The sequence below is a fragment of the Ciconia boyciana genome, chromosome 6 (genome assembly GCF_034638445.1).
Source record: "Ciconia boyciana chromosome 6, ASM3463844v1, whole genome shotgun sequence".
Classification (NCBI taxonomy): Eukaryota; Metazoa; Chordata; class Aves; order Ciconiiformes; family Ciconiidae; genus Ciconia; species Ciconia boyciana.
This window is the reverse complement of record NC_132939.1, coordinates 60,137,258-60,152,869: the sequence shown is the minus strand read 5'-3', so window position 1 is coordinate 60,152,869 and position 15,612 is coordinate 60,137,258.

Here is a 15,612-nt window from a genome sequence, read left to right as displayed (position 1 = left end):
CCATTTTGCTTTTGGCTATCTGTTGGTAGAAGTGGATGGCAGGAGGTGGCAGGTGACGCTTGGTGTCCTCTTTGGTGTCCCCTGTCATGCAACATACCTTGGCCAGCCAGACCCTCACCTAGGTACATACAAGGTTGCCCAGCCTTGCTCCAGGGACTGCTCTGTCGCTGGTGCAATGCAGAGCAGGCTCCAAAAGGGAGACTGGCACCTTCCAGAGCAGTGCCTGGCAGGCAGGAGCTCAGCCCTACCAGGGGTTTTGGGGCTCCACAGCCTGGCTGAGCACCCCCAACTACCACCCAAAACCTCTCCTGACTCCAGTGACAACTTCACCAAACCCAGTCCTAAATTGCTACTGGTTTTTCCTAGCTGAATTGTGTTGGTTTCGGCTGGGATAGAGTTAATTTTCTTCATAGTAGCTAGTATGAGGCTATGTTTTGGATTTGTGCTGGAAACAGTGTTGATAACACAGAGGTGTTTTGGTTACTGCTGAGCAGTGCTTACACAGAGTCAAGGCCTTTCCTGCTTCTCACCCCACCCCACCAGCGAGTGGGCTGGGGGTGCGCAAGGAGTTGGGAGGGGACACAGCTGGGACAGCTGACCCCAACTGACCAAAGGGATATTCCATACCATATGACATTGTGCTCAACATATAAAACTAGGGGAAGAAGAAGGAAGGGGGGACGTTCAGAGTGATGGAGTTTGTCTTCCCAAGTCACCGTTAGGCGTGATGGAGCCCTGCTTTCCTGGAGATGGCTGAACACCTGCCTGCCCATGGGAAGGAGTGAATGAATTCCTTGTTTTGCTTTGCTTGCGTGTGCGGCTTTTGCTTTCCCTATTAAACTGTCTTTATCTCAACCCATGAGTTTTCTCACTTTTACCCTTCCAATTCTCTCCCCCATCCCACCAGGGGGAGTGAGCGAGCGGCTGGGTGGGGCTGAGCTGCCTGCTGGGGTTAAACCATGACATGAAGCTATTCGGAGAATCCAGCCCCCAGCCTGTGAAGAGGTCCCATGTGGTGAGGATCACCCTGTTGCAGGTTGCTGCTCTCTGAAAGTACCCCATGTGCACCTGCACGGACAGAAATGACATTCTCGCTCTGAATTCCTTGTTTTACCCCTCTGCAGCATTTAGGTGTTTGCAGGAGCCCATAGGTGCTGGAACCATGCAGCTCTGGTCTGAGTCAGGCTTCAGCCCTCTCTTATGCAGGAATTTGGATTTTAGGCTATTTCTAGGAATTCCCCAGAAGAGCCAGCATAGATGTGTTTGAATTAACAAAACTCCAAGGGCATTCCTCTGGTTTTCCGCATTCTTTGTTTTCTAATCAGCCATTTGAGAGACCTTTTCATGGAATGGGGAGAATGAGGATGAGAGAAGATGACACTGATGGGGAAAGGTGTATAAATCCTCCCTCTCTGATTGCAAAACAGCAATGGGACCGATAAATCACATTTTATATCCAAACACAAATGTCTTCCCCAGCCTGCTAAAAAATCAAAGGATAAACAATGAAGCCAAATTTGTATTGCTTCTGTGGCTAGTGCACATTTTGTCTCCTGCATTTTAATTTTCTCTCTGGCTTCATCTGCTAAACTGACACTGAAAAATGTTTGGCCTTGTGGTGATTATCTTTGTACCACATCGCAGAGGAATGTCAGTCATCTCCTCTTCTTTGACCTATTAAACACTTCTTTCTAATATATTACTGACTTTTATCAGATTGAAAGAATATAACCAACAAGCATTTTCAAATTTCCCTATTAAACTTCTCCGAGCTTTTGTTGGGTTTTTTTTCCCCAACATCCTATTCTGAAATGCAATTCACTCTCTGCTCAAGCTGTGATTGTGGGCTCTGAGGTATTCAGTGTAAGTGCCGTTTGGTTTCAGATTTACTACACACTGCATCACATTGTACAACCCACCATGCTACGGCACTGCACCAGGATGAAAATAAACCCCTCACAAGCCATGACTCAGGTAATTATGTGCAAACCAGTAATTTTACTGGTGTAATTTATTGAATCGCAGCCTCCAATTTCTCCATCCCTTCAGCAGCACTGATACGTGGGAATAGTCCTCATTCCTGTGAGCAACCTCTCCAAAGCCTAAGGATTGCTTCTGCTTGAGCTTGATACTTCTAAAATATTTCCTATATCTGTGGGGGAGTAGGTGGTGTGAAGTCGGTGTGGATTTATCTCACGCCCACCAGCCTTGGTGGGAGCAGAGCTGGCAGCCACTGGGCACTTTTGGGAAGTCCCGTTATGCATCGCTAAGTCAGGCTTTCACGTGTTGCGGGGTCCAGTGGTAACAGGAAAAGTCAAACAGATGTATGAAACCTGACCACAAAAAGCCACAAAAATGCTGACCACAATCAGCATACATTCCATAATATTAGAACTGCAGTAATTATTCAAATTTACCTGCTGCATTGTCTGTGAAAAACCGAGGAGCACCTCTGGATGGCCTGTCTTCACTGTGCTTGACCGTGTTTGAATACAATGGTCAATAGCCAAGATCATTAAATAAGATAAAAAGCGGGACTTGGCCTTGGATGTTGACCAGGACAAATTAATGTATCCTGTTTGGTGCTGGCCGCAGCCAGCTGCTGAGTCACGACCCAAATCACATCCTTGAACTTAACTGACCGGGGCTGTGAACAGATAAGCAGGGTAAAGAGATGCAAGGCGAGTCATGAAAGAACCTTTACTTGGTACAAAGGTCTGTGCCTAATTTTTTTGGTTCACATGGAGGTCTTAAAGAAAATAGGGTAGGTGAGCAAGTATCTATGCTTTTCCTTCTTAGGAGGTAGAGCTGTCTCTTAAGCGGTGAAGGTAAACCCTGTATTCAAGTGTCTTCATACAACAAGGGATGTAAGATCTGGACCAAGATCTGAAAGTGGTGGCTGGTGTCCCCCTGCCCATGTCTGCAGGGACCCCTGCCCTCCCTGCCTCTCCCCTGCAGCCATACAGCCTCTTCCAGGCATCCTCTCCCCGTCGCCGCTGCGTGTCTTCCAAACAAACGGCAATGTTGACACAACCAGCCTTCGGGTGTATGGGCACAAGTGGCTCCCGCGCTGATCCAGCTGAGCACTGCGCCAAGGACTCGGGGCCGCTGCCAGGAGGCCGTGCCAGGAGTGGCTGTGTTTAACTGAATGCACCTTTTTTTCCGTAGACTCTCAAGAGTCTCGTTGTTCCTCAGCAAACGAGCCCTACGCAGGTTCCCTAAGAGGTGTAGGAAGCTGGTGGCCGCATCCGTCCCCCAATCTCTTCCCCACATCCCCTCGCTTTTCCTATGTCCTGCATCACTGGATTTCCCCCAAGAGAGGCTACAGCACCCGTGCTTCCTGGACCTGGGTGGCTTTTAATGCCAAGGCAGAAAGCAAAGTGCACTAAATTTAGGCAGCCTTTGGGCTCTGCCTCCAGCAAGGTTGTGCACTGCAGCACTTCTGCTCTGTCAGGCAGAGGTTTTCTCGTGTTCGTGCTGAACTGGTGCCTGTCTGAAATTGTTACTGGTACGGACAGCTAATTCCCTGCCTCCTAGCATTGTGCTGGTGGCACCCACATCTGCTCCCCTGGGGGGTCCATGCTCTGCAAGGGGGCCTTAGAGGTGATGGAGGACAGAAGGGGCAGCACCGAGTCGGGGAAGAGACAGGAATATAATATGTTTTGTGAAGGAAAACAAGCAAAGACAACAGAGAAAAAAATGAAAGTAACTGGCAGAAATAAAAATCTTTCCAGCAGAGGAAAAGAAGACAGATGGGAAGACAGGAGAGAAACAGCGAAGAAAGAAAGAAGTGCAGAGAAGTCAAGGAGAGGTGGGGAGAAGGCTGTACAATCATTTGGCACCAGCTCCTTGCATTAGTTCCCTGAAAATTGTGCAAAGCGGGGGCAGAGAGCTGCGGATTACTGAAGTGTAGCACCACAATATCGTGGGCTGGCCACTAAATTACCATTCAGAGAGTCTCTTGGCTTAGCCTCGCTGCTGCCATGAGAAGGAGAGGGATGTATGCTGAAAAACAGATCTATGGGGAAGAGGGTTGAGACTAGAAATTCCATTATATTCTTGGCACTTTGACATTTTTCCTCCCCTTTTGTGAAATCTCAAGGGAGCGCTGCCTACTCTTGCAATAATAATAACAAAAAAAAAAAAAGGTAGCATATGAGTTGGCATGGTAACTTCATCTACTAAGTAACTAACACGTAGGATTTGCTTCTTGATCTAGAATAATAATGTCAACAGCCCCCAGGAAGATGCTTTCTTGTGACGGACTGCCTATTGCAGACTGGATTTCATGCTTCGCTCACGCTTGGTGGCCTTGGTGAGACTCACTGTGTTGCAGGGACAGACCTGCACTGCTCTGAGACTAGGGTACACGTTTGCTGGCTTCCTCCTCTACACCCTTCAGGCCAGCATTACTTGATCATGTCCAGGCACCGGTTTGCATTTAATTACTGTTATTCTTTGGGTTTTCCAAAAGGTCTTTAGAGAGGATCAAAGGTCTGAGAACTGAGCACACTGGTTCTGATGTGCCCATGCTGGGAGCATCATGCTGCTGCCCAGCATGGCCAGTGGCCCGAGTCATTCCTGCTCCTGAGCCCTTCCCTGCAGACAGGAATTGGCTGGGGGCTCTGCTGCTCCTGCTGAACATCCCTGGGCAGGACAGACTCCCTTGGGGTGATGCTGGCCAAGCGATGCTCCCTTTCGTGCCTCCAAATTGGGTACGTGCACTGCTCCCATGGAGGGCCCAGCTGGGGAGAGCTCAGTGTTTAGGAAGCAAGGGCAGCACAGGGGACAGAAGAAGTGGAAACTCCTTGTTGTTACCAATTAAAAAAAACCCCAAAAACAAAACCAAAAAAACCTCAATACTTCAGTTTGCCCGTGTTTATGGCTGAGGATTAGCTGTACGGTTGGACTCCACGTATCTGTCCGTCCCTCTGCTCCTCCACCCGGGGCTGGTACTCCAAGAGAAACAAGTACAAAACACGCTGTGCAAACAAACAAGGCTGCCCGTGAGGAGAGGGGACAGCAGGCCCCCAGCCCAAAAGGGAATTGCTCCATTCCTATCTGTATTTTTATGTCCCTGCAGATGGGTCTCCTTCTGGGGCTGGTGAGGGGACTGTGACCATCCTGGTCCAGGAGCTGTCGAGCTGCAGCTGTCCTCATCAGGGACCAGGGAGGAAAGGGAAGGGCCAGGGGATCATCCAGAGAAAACTTTGCTTTCTGTGGCGCGGCTGCTCCTGGGAGCTGGCTTCTTTTCTCACTTCTTGTTTTAGATTCCTACATCCCTCAGCCCTTCCTTTACACGGGTCCCACGTAGTTTATTTTGGTCCCAATGAACAGATCCTGTCATACTGGTGTAAAGACAATTTGGCTCAGTGTGGCTTGTTTTAAAAGAGCACGAATGTGGCAATACTGGATCTGGCCATAGGTCCACCTCGCCCAGCACTCTGTCTCTGAAAGCCATCACAAATGCGTGCGCAGAGAAAAGTAAGAAGAAAAGAGATACATCAGATACTCCTCCGGCTTCCAACTGTTTTTGGCTCAGGGGCTTCCTGGGCTAAATGTGGTTTGCAGCGTGCACGTAGCAACCCTCAGCAGGTTCCTTTTCCAGGAACTTCTCCAGCTTCCTCTTGAATGCATGCAGACTTTTAGCATCCAAAACGTCACGCAGCAAGGAGTCCCACATGGCCACCCGCTCTCTGAAGAACCACTTTCTTTTGCTTGTTTTGAAGCTGGGCTTCACTTTGAAGTAGGCTTCACTTTCTGCCCCTAATTCCTGTACTGGAAGGGACAGAGAATGTTTCCTTCAATGTACAGGAGAAAACTATTTCAGAAGACACCTTTTAATTACCGTGTGGCCTGAAAAGTGAGCTATACAATGACACTGATCTTAATTCAGTGCAGCTAAGCAGTACCAAACAGATCATATACCAGCCCTTTGTGGTCTCCAGAGCCTCTGCAGGCTCCATCCTTGTTGGATAAATTAACACAACTGCAAAAAAGACAAGTTGTAGGGTATCCAAACCCTTTGTGGGCCAGAGTTTGTCCAGTTCTTTGGACGTACCAGCTGCTATAATAAAAGATATATCTTCCTGCACGCCTTACCTCTCTTGCAGCCTTGGACTGCCACTACCTTAGCACAGCTGCATCTTGCTAACGGCGTGCTGGCTTTGCAATCCAGAAGAGAGCGCGGTGAATGCAGAGATACCTGAGCAAGTTTTAAATGCGTAAACTCTCTTCCTGTTAGTAGTGGCCAGCTAATCCCACTGGCTCCAGTAGCCTTGAGCCACCGCGTTTTTGCCTGCCCCAGCATCCCGTGGACGCAGGGCGGGGAGCCGCTGCCCCCAGCCCACCCCCGAGGAGCCCCCAGCTGCCCGGGCTGTGCCGTGCCCTTCCAGGGCTGGGCCACGTCCAGCGGGTCCTGGCCCGCGTGTTGGCTCTGGGGGTCTGCTGGGGGGCAACTCAGCCTCAGCCTCCTGTTGGGGAGGAGGGCTTCATCCATGACAGCGCACGGTGCATGTCCAAACGTGGGCCCTCGCCTCCCTTTTAAATGCGAGGTGTGTCTGATTTAAGGATTTTTGTATCACACAAAGCTATTTAAAGCGGCTAAGTGATAACCTCCTCAAAGGAAGATTTATAAATGTTTGCATCCAGTTCCCAGTGGCACAATAAAAATATATTGTACTTTAGGTAACTGCTTTGCCTAAGGGAGTCCCAATAAAATCAATGATCCATTTTTTTTAAGTGAGCAAGAAGCTCTAAGGCTCTTTATTTCCTTCACTGATCAGTGACTCAGAAATAATCTTCAGTGCAAATCTCTTCCCCATAGAGCTCCCTTTATCTTTTCTGTCTGTGCTGGAGAAACAGGCTATCAAAAGGCAAAAGCAGCTACTGCGCAAACTTTTTTCTTGCTTTATCTAGGCTCTAAAGAAAGTCTGAGGCAAGCAGGGTTTTCTGAGAGATGCTTTGGGTTTTCCAGACGAGCTTTGTAAACGCAGGGTGATCAGGCTCCATTTGCAGCCTTGCATGGGTTTCAAACCCTCCAGCGCCTGACTGCTCACCAGAGGTGTCTGCGAGGTGCTCCTGTCTCATGGTCTCCCGCCATCGCCCCGCCGAGGAGCGGTCGCAGATGCAAAGCAGGAGCAAGGACCCAGCAGCATCAGCGTGGGAAGCGGCGAGCAGAAGTGGGGGGCAGCCTCGGGGCGCTGCCTGCAGACCGGGCGATGGCGTGGGTTTGGTCTCCTCGAGAAAAACGTGGGTTTGAAAAGGAGAGAAGGAGATCGTGCTTTATGTTTCTTTTGTGAGAATCACATAGTAATGCTAGGAAAAAAATCGTGACTCATGTAACGTCATGGTGCCTCCTCCCGCCACTCGTGAGCACTCATCGGCGCTCCCGGCTTTGGTGCTGGGGCTCGGTGTGTCACCGAGTGATTCTGCGTGGTGATTCAAAGCGATGACGGAGGAGGCAAACAAAAGGAAGCTCAACTCTCTGTTCCGTGATTTTTTTCCCTCGCACAGGGCAGGGAAGAGGCCATGGGCAACCTGGCTGTGCCCAAAGTCCCGCCGCGGCTGAGGGAGGGGGTGAGGGAGGTTTCACACCTCGGGGATGGAGATGGGCTGCTGGTGTGAAGTGCTGGCCCGGACTTCTGCTGTGCAGGTAACCTGTGAAACAGCCTGGCCGAGGGACTTCACACCTCATTCCTTCCCAGCAAGAAATCGTTCTTCTCTTTGCATGGGGCGTCTGTAAAACACCGCAGTGTAACTGACAGTGGGCAGCAAAGGGCCCCACTGAAGAGGACTCATTAAAGACACATTATTTTTGGAAGATGAGAAGTGATACAGAGCAGGTGAAATCCCTTCACAACTTTCTTTTGTGTCATTGAGAGCTCCTTAGGGCTATTTTTTAAATTGATGTTAATGATAAGTAAATATTGCTGATCAGCTGATGATTTCCAGCTGAAGCATGTGAGCTAACAAAACTCCTTAACTATAGTCAATGCCGAGACTGCTGTTTTCTCCACAGCTGTGTGCAGTATTGCTAAAGCAAACCAACAAAGAGACATCTCTGAGGCCTTGGATTTGTGCTGTGGGATAGTGTTAGGGTGAGGTGAGCTTCATGCCTCCTGTTCTCTGCTGGGTGATGCTCCTCTGACCCTCCACAGGGGCAGGGGAACCTGGAGGGAAGGAGAACTGAAGCTGAATGGGTGTGTGCGAGTGTACAAAGCTGCTAAAAACTCCTGTGTGAGAGGGCAGAGGGTCTTGAGTGAGAAAATGACTCTAGCCTGAGCTGGGATTGGGTCTGCATGTTGTGCTGGTGCAGTGCTCCAGCAGAACCCTCTCTGGCATGGGAAACATCTTCCCTGGGGTAGCCTGAAGTTGTTAGGCAAGACCATTGGAAGCCTGCTTTTATTCTTTAATCTGCTGATTTTCTGTGGCGTTTGCACCCCTAGGGACTGGCACTTCTGGAACTGCAGTACCTGAAGCACTGAAGTGCTTTGGAGCTGGTGGGGCCTGAGCTGCATCTGCTAACGGGCAGGTTGCTGCAGATGTGCTTGTGTGGAGAGACGGCCGCTGCGAAGAGTGCCTTTGCCGCCTCTCTTGTGGGTCTGCTGGGTCCTCCATGTCCGACCGTGTAAGGAGGCCCCAGGCTTCACAACTGGGCTTTGAGGTCTGCCTTCAAGCAGCTTTTGCTCTAGAGTCTTGGGCAATTATTCCCCTCTCTACCAAGTGCCTGTAAAAGCGACAGCAGAGATGTGACCACAGCAGGTTTCTGCCTCTGAACTGCTGCTGGGAAGAAGCCCCGCATCACATGCTCTACGTGCTTATTTTAAAGGAAGGTCTTATCCCTCAGTGGAAAAAAGAGGAACAAAACCAAAAACCAACCAACAACACAACTTGGTTTTTGCTTCTATTTTGCTTTGTGTCAGGGGCACGAGGATGCTGAAATGTCATGTTGTGGACATTTTGGTGCCTGTGCATCCCCATGAAAATGAAATTACCCTGGAACTTTGCTTACTGCTGTCTATACATTTACTTTTGAGTTTATTTCAGTATTATTACTTCTTCATCTCTTGCTCAAGCCAATGTTTTGCCAGATATGTGCAAAATGTTCTGTGAATGAGCCCAAGAAACAGATTTCCTGGCTGATGGAAACTGGCAAGGCTCCTCCAAAGTCAGGCGATATTAGGAGACAATAATTTTGGATTGCTATTAAAAAGTTTACAAGTCTGTAAACTATTACATGAAGTTGTCTAGCAATGTTATCCTCTGAAGTTCTATAAGCCTCCAATAGAAAATGTTTTAAAACTTGGCTCCCTTTGCTTTCCTAAGGGTAATGCTATACCATGAGACACAAGCTAAAGTAACATCACTGCACCAATTCAAAGGCAAAAAGGTGGCTTTTTAAGATTACGTTTAATGGATTTTTTAAAATAAAATTAGGCCTTTTGACATGTAGTCAAAGGGTCAGCTGCATGAGCAGTAGTAAATTACAGTATCACTAATGCTGAGTGTCATGAGATGGGACAGAGGCCTTGGGCATCACAAAGCCCAAAAGCTATAATAAGGAGGTTATAGCAAGCCAGAAAGATCAGGCCTTGTGTAAGGGCCTTGCTCATACTGCAGGGATCGTAATATTTGAGATCTGTTTGGTTCTGATGCTCCTGGTAAGCTCCAATCCAACCTCTGGTCATCGTGACATACATCTCGCCTGCCAGGTGCAGGAGGCAGAGCTTGTCCCTGCCAGACAGCCCGTAATGGACAAATGCTTTTAATTTTCTCGAACTGTTCCATTACAAAATCACTGCTGTAGTTGTTTTTGTATTGCAGGGATCACACTAGGCTGGTTTTCATTTGGGGTTTGCCTATAATAGAGTTTGTTTAGAGACCCCATTGCCCAGCTTTTGCAGGACATACCCAAGACAATTCTTCTCTCCTATGCTGTTTGCACAACTGTGGGTGGACTTGTGCACGATAAGATCTCAGCAGTTTTCATTCTGTCTGGCCACTTTATTCCGAAGATCTGCTGCAGGCATTCACAAAAAAAGCTATATAACTGCTGTTGGCTGGACTTACCTCTCTTCTAAGACTCTGACCTATGCTTAGTGCGCTATTGCTAAAGAGCTGTAGCTTGGTGCTGAGGGTGCTGGAATTACACTGCTGATCTTGCAAAAAAAAATGCCATCCACTGTAGATGAAGCCACCAGATATAGGAAAACTGCTGCCTAGGTAAGTAAATGCATCAGAAATTCTCAAGGATCCTGTTTCTAGGAGATGGTATGAGGACACACTGACTTTTTTCCCTCTGATTTTAAGATTTGTTTGCTGCTAGCTGGTTCAAACTTGGCTGTAGGTATGCTGTTGCATCCTGTTTGTCACTCAGGAGATCACTGTTGTTAGATAAGCACAGATCGCCAGCTGTGCTGGCCCAACCTGGAACTGTAGTTGCCATGAAAAAGGCCATTTTTTTCAGAGAAGTGAGTTTTGGTTCCAGCTCAGGGAAGGAGAAACATTTGATTTTGTTACTCAGTGGTAGCACTGAGCATTTCTTAACTCATGAATGGAGATCACATTTGGTGCCTGGATGATTTCTCTAGATTTAGGTAACTAAAGATTTCTAGCAGAACACAAATCTTCAGTCTGAAAGAGAGACATGGGGGGAATGTAAGAGAGGTCTATAAAATCATGAGAGGCAACAGAAGAGTTCAATACGAGATGATCATACCCTTTTTCGGTTAGTATAAGAAATAAGGATCATCAAGTGTCATTATCAGGAGGTTGGCTCAAAATGTAAGAGAGGTTAGTTTTTTCTACACCGCACAGTTCAGCTGTCAATTGCATTGCCAGGAGATGCTGTAGATGGCAGAATTTTATGACAGTTCACAAAGTGGGTAGATAGTAATGGAAAATGAAAATCCATTGAAGGCAATTAAATACAAGATGGTCTCCTGGCTCAGTAAGACCTTGAGCCACAGACATTTGGGGTGGCAAATGAGGAAAGTACACCTGGGGAAAAAAAAAGTAAAATCACTATATGCTGCTCCATACCTACGTTCTTTCTCTGAACATCTGCTGTTGGCTGCTGTTGGAGCCAGGATGTAGGGCTAGATGGACCTTCAGCATGACCCAGTGTGACTGCTCTGGTGTTGGAGAATATCTGCCATGGAAAGTGTCCATCTGTCCTGTCAAAGACTTTCTGAAAGCAAATATAATATGGACACATGATAGCTGCTATTCTTCCATTTGTTTAAATGATGTGGAAAATATGGTCAATGCAGGAATAGGACAAAACCCAAGTTGCATTGGAAGCCTGTTCTTGACAGTGTTGTGGGCTCTGCTTAGTGCTGTTATGCAAAAAGAATTGCCTTGGAACAGGCAAGAGCATGTTTCCATCCCAATTGTTACACTAGTTTAAATCTCTCTGCTGAGGAAATTTTGAACATCTTGTTTTCCCATCCTTAGGGGTAGATTCCTTTCCCAGGCTCAGCTGAAGAGATGGAGTTTTGTTTCAAAGCTTTCTTTACAGAGCTGCTGGAACAAAATGGCAGAAATTTTATCCTGGTGCATTGCTCTTTGAGTCTTTAATTTGTTGGCAATCACTTTGAAATCCTCTAAGGTGATATTTGCTTGTGATTAATATAAAATTCCACCTTTATGCTGATAAAGGTGAATTTTGTTTCAAGTGAAATCTATTCAACATAATGAATAAAAATGTCTACTTGATGTTTTCTTTGTCCTTCATAGCCAGAGATAATATTTCCATACTGGTTTTGATTGAGTCACTCTAGTTGCAAATAGAGTGACTTGCAGGTCTCAGGTTTGGAAGGGATCTCACATACCCTTTTGTGCTTGCCACCTCACGCTCCTGGGCAAACCTGTCAATAGTGTTTAGCTCTTTTCTCCAGCTGATCTTCTGCAGGATCAGTTTGGACCATATTTTTCATCAGTGTTGTTCTCCTATCTATTAATAGTGAGGACATTCAGAGCAGCCTGCTTATTTTCATGAGGACTTCTCCTATGGTATTTTGACGTAATTTTTACCTTTTACCTCCTATCCTCAGGAAATCACAAAACTCTGCAATATTCACATGTGTGTGCCTGGCATACGTTATTGAGAACTGGATCCCATGTGGATAAGTTGTTTGAGGGCTGAAGTTCAAGTTCTCTTGTATGTCTTAGAAGTTTTATTTGTTTGCTTTTTATAAAATTACTTGGGGGGAGAGTCCTGGCAATATTGTCCAGAGCTGCCTTGTATGCTCAGACAAGCTCTTTGTAATTACAAGAAAATTCACCTGGTAATACATGTTTCACTTTTAATTTTTCTTGGGGAGAAAAGTTAGAAGTTGCCAGTGATTTGTTGGCAAAGTTCCTGTCTTTATTTCTAATATATGAAACAGTTCCCTGTGGCCCTTTGATATTACTTATTTCATCCTTATCTATCCTTACTTGCACAGTCACCTTGTCTGTGAAGGGTTTGGTATTATAATCTTGCTGTAACAAAGTCTTTGATGACATGATAGCACTTGTCTCTATCTTCTTCACTGCACCAGTCTTGTTTAGGGGTAGTGCTGGATGATTTTCAACAGCTTAATCCATGTCAGGAGTCTTGCACCTATTGCTGGTCTTTTTTTGCACAGTGTTGCTCGGAGGCAGGGCAGTGTCCCCTCTTCCTCCAGCCAGAGTGCCTCATCACTTTCTTGTTCTTCAGTTTGATGCAATCTGCTCCTGGCTGTCTGCACTCACTCATGCTGAGCAGATTATTGCTCTCTCCATCTTGCCCATGACTTGCGCTGATTTTCCAGCTGGCATCTCTGTAGGTACAGTCTGGAAACCTATCTGTAATAGTCTCTTGCTCCAGGCTCGCTCTTCAAGGTCCTGACTTCGGGCCAAGACAGTTTGGTTAGGACCAGTCAGTAGAGGACCAGTAACTGGTCCAAGGCTTATAAATACCCATTGGCATGCTCTTTCCTCCACTTGAGAAATATCTTCTGACAGGCTGAGTTGTCAGCCTTGTGCTCCAGCTTGAGGCTCCAGTCCTCATCTCCATTTCTAGACCTGAGAAACCAGTTTTGCCTGGGCCTATATGCTTGTATCTCCTGGACCCTTGTCACTGCCAAGGTCAGAAATCCCCCTGGTCCTGTGCACTGGGAGTACAAGGAGGGTGAGGCATCTTGCGCTGCAATTAAGTGTAAGTCCCATGTGCTCCTTTCTCTTACGCTTATGGTAAGAGGAGGAGGTAGCAAAGAATGTGCAAAGCTAAGGAGAAATGGGCACTCAGTCAACTTCTTTGTTATGTGAGGATGGTACAAAAATTGTTTTGTTTCTTACATTAGCAATTCAGGTCTTGTCTACCCTGTTTGTTTTTTCTTCACTGGAGAACTAATAGTATTATGACAGTGCAAGTAAAAGCTGACGAATTGCGAGTAGAATTGCTTTTCCTACAAAATGTTTTAAGCAGTCTGTATTTAGCTAACATTTATCTAACTCCAATCCTAACCAACAGTTGGAAGAGAAAATCTTAGCGGTTCAACACCTCCTCCTCTCCCCCTTTCACTAGAAGCTGCAAAACCTCCCACTCCACTTCTCTAGATCTTCCGAGGAGACCTCTGCCAAAACACAACTTGATGTTTGATTTTTTTTTTTATGCAAGAAAAAGCAGAAAACAAAACACTTCCAGCCTCTCATACACAAAGAATCAGAACAGGGCATGAGTCCAATTTGTTTCCCTTCCCATATTTCCTGAACATGTACTCTCGCAGAGGCAACCAAGGCACTCTGCTACGTGCTCTACCCACCAGCTTTGCTGCAGTTCTCTGGCAGGAGCAATAGCAAGGCTATCTCCAATATGACCCTGTTCTTCAGGGCGGGCACCAAAGCAGGGACTTTTCCAGGCTCCTGAGCATTTGGCAGCAAATGAGATCCTGTCTTTGACAGCTTGGGACGAACTCTCCAGCAATGCCACCAGCCCACATTGAAGACTCTGGGTATCCCTTGTAGTCATCATTTCTGCAGCCGTTAACCGTTTCTCATGCAATTTGTGGGTGTGGAGGCTTTTCTCCAAAGCAGAGCATGGCCAGGCTTCCCACAAGCTCACCCAGGAGGTGGCAGGCAGGGACCATCTGCCCCACAGTCACCTGCCAGCACTGGGGAGAGGCTGTACTGGGGTGAAAAGGGCTGTGCCCAGGTCTTGGGAACTGGCCTCAGGAACTGGCCTCCTCGCTCCACTGTGGGCAAAGTTCACATGAAAGAAACGGAGGAGGCTCCCGGCCCGGGCTCCCGGCCAGCCCATGGGTGAGGTCTCAGCTGGGACAATTGAACGAGCCCTGTGCAATTAGATCCTGGCTGTTGTGGAGTGATGCCTGTGCCAGGGCCACCGAGCAGTCTGCAGGGCAGCAGCCTGCACATGCCAGGCCAGAGCCGGTGGCAGGAAACTGGAATGCTCCTTTTTTTTAAGAGCCTATTTTGCTTCTCTTTCCTGTCTAGAAACTCTTTTCCCTAAAACTTGCTGATCAGTTGGGAAACTTCACTGCAGTCTCCTAACCACTAACAGCAGCCAGGCTTTCTTTCCTCCTACCATGCATGAGAAGTTAAATCCTGTTCCAATTGACATGTAGGCAACGTCAGTTCCAAGATGGCAGAGAAAACCTCCAAAAGCTATTTTTTCCACAGGTTCTTTACCTACAAGACCACAGTTTCCAGGAAGGCTGCTACCTCTTTCCAACCTTTACCAGCACAAATAAGCAGCAGCTCTGGCATCTCACTCATGCTGCACAGCTGGTCCCTGCTCAGCCGAAGCTGCAGGGACGTTCTCGGACAACTCAAAGCTGTTTTGCGTGGGACGTGTGCTGGTTTCAGCTAGGGTAGAGTTAATTTTATTTCTAGTAGCTGGTATAGTGCTGTGTTTTGGATTTAGGATGAGAATAACATTGATAACATACTCATGTTTTAGTTGTTGCTGAGCAGTCAAGGACTTTTCAGCTTCTCATACTGGCCTGCCAACAAGTAGGCTGGAGGTGCACAAGAAGCTGGGAGAGGGCACAACCAGGACAGCTGACCCAAACTGGCCAAAGGGATATTCCATACCATAGGACGTCATGCTTGGCATATAAACTGGGGGGCGGGAGTTGGCCGGGATGCGGCCGCTGCTTGGGGACTGGCTGGGCATCGATCGGTTGGTGGTGAGCAATTGTTTTTAATTTGCATCACTTGTCTTTCTTGGGTCTTATTTCTCTCTCTTTTTGTTATTTTCCTTTTCATTACAATCTATATTATTATTATTAATTACATTATTTTATTTCAGTTATTAAACTGTTCTTATCTCAACCCACAATTGTTCTCACTTTTACTCTTCTGATTCTCTCCCCCATCCCAATGGGGCAGGGGAGTGAGTGAGCGGCTGTGTGGTGCTTAGTTGCTGGCTGGGGGTAAACCACAACATGGGCTCACCTCTTCATCATTTTCAGTATCCACACATCCTGAAGGATGTCATAGGAGGCTTTCTTGCATGAGAAACCTATGATGCACACCTATGGATTGGCTTTCTAATCTCCTTGTCTTGCTACTCTTCCCTCACAGGGCCACTGCAACCGTACTTTGACTGATGGTGAAGAAATACCA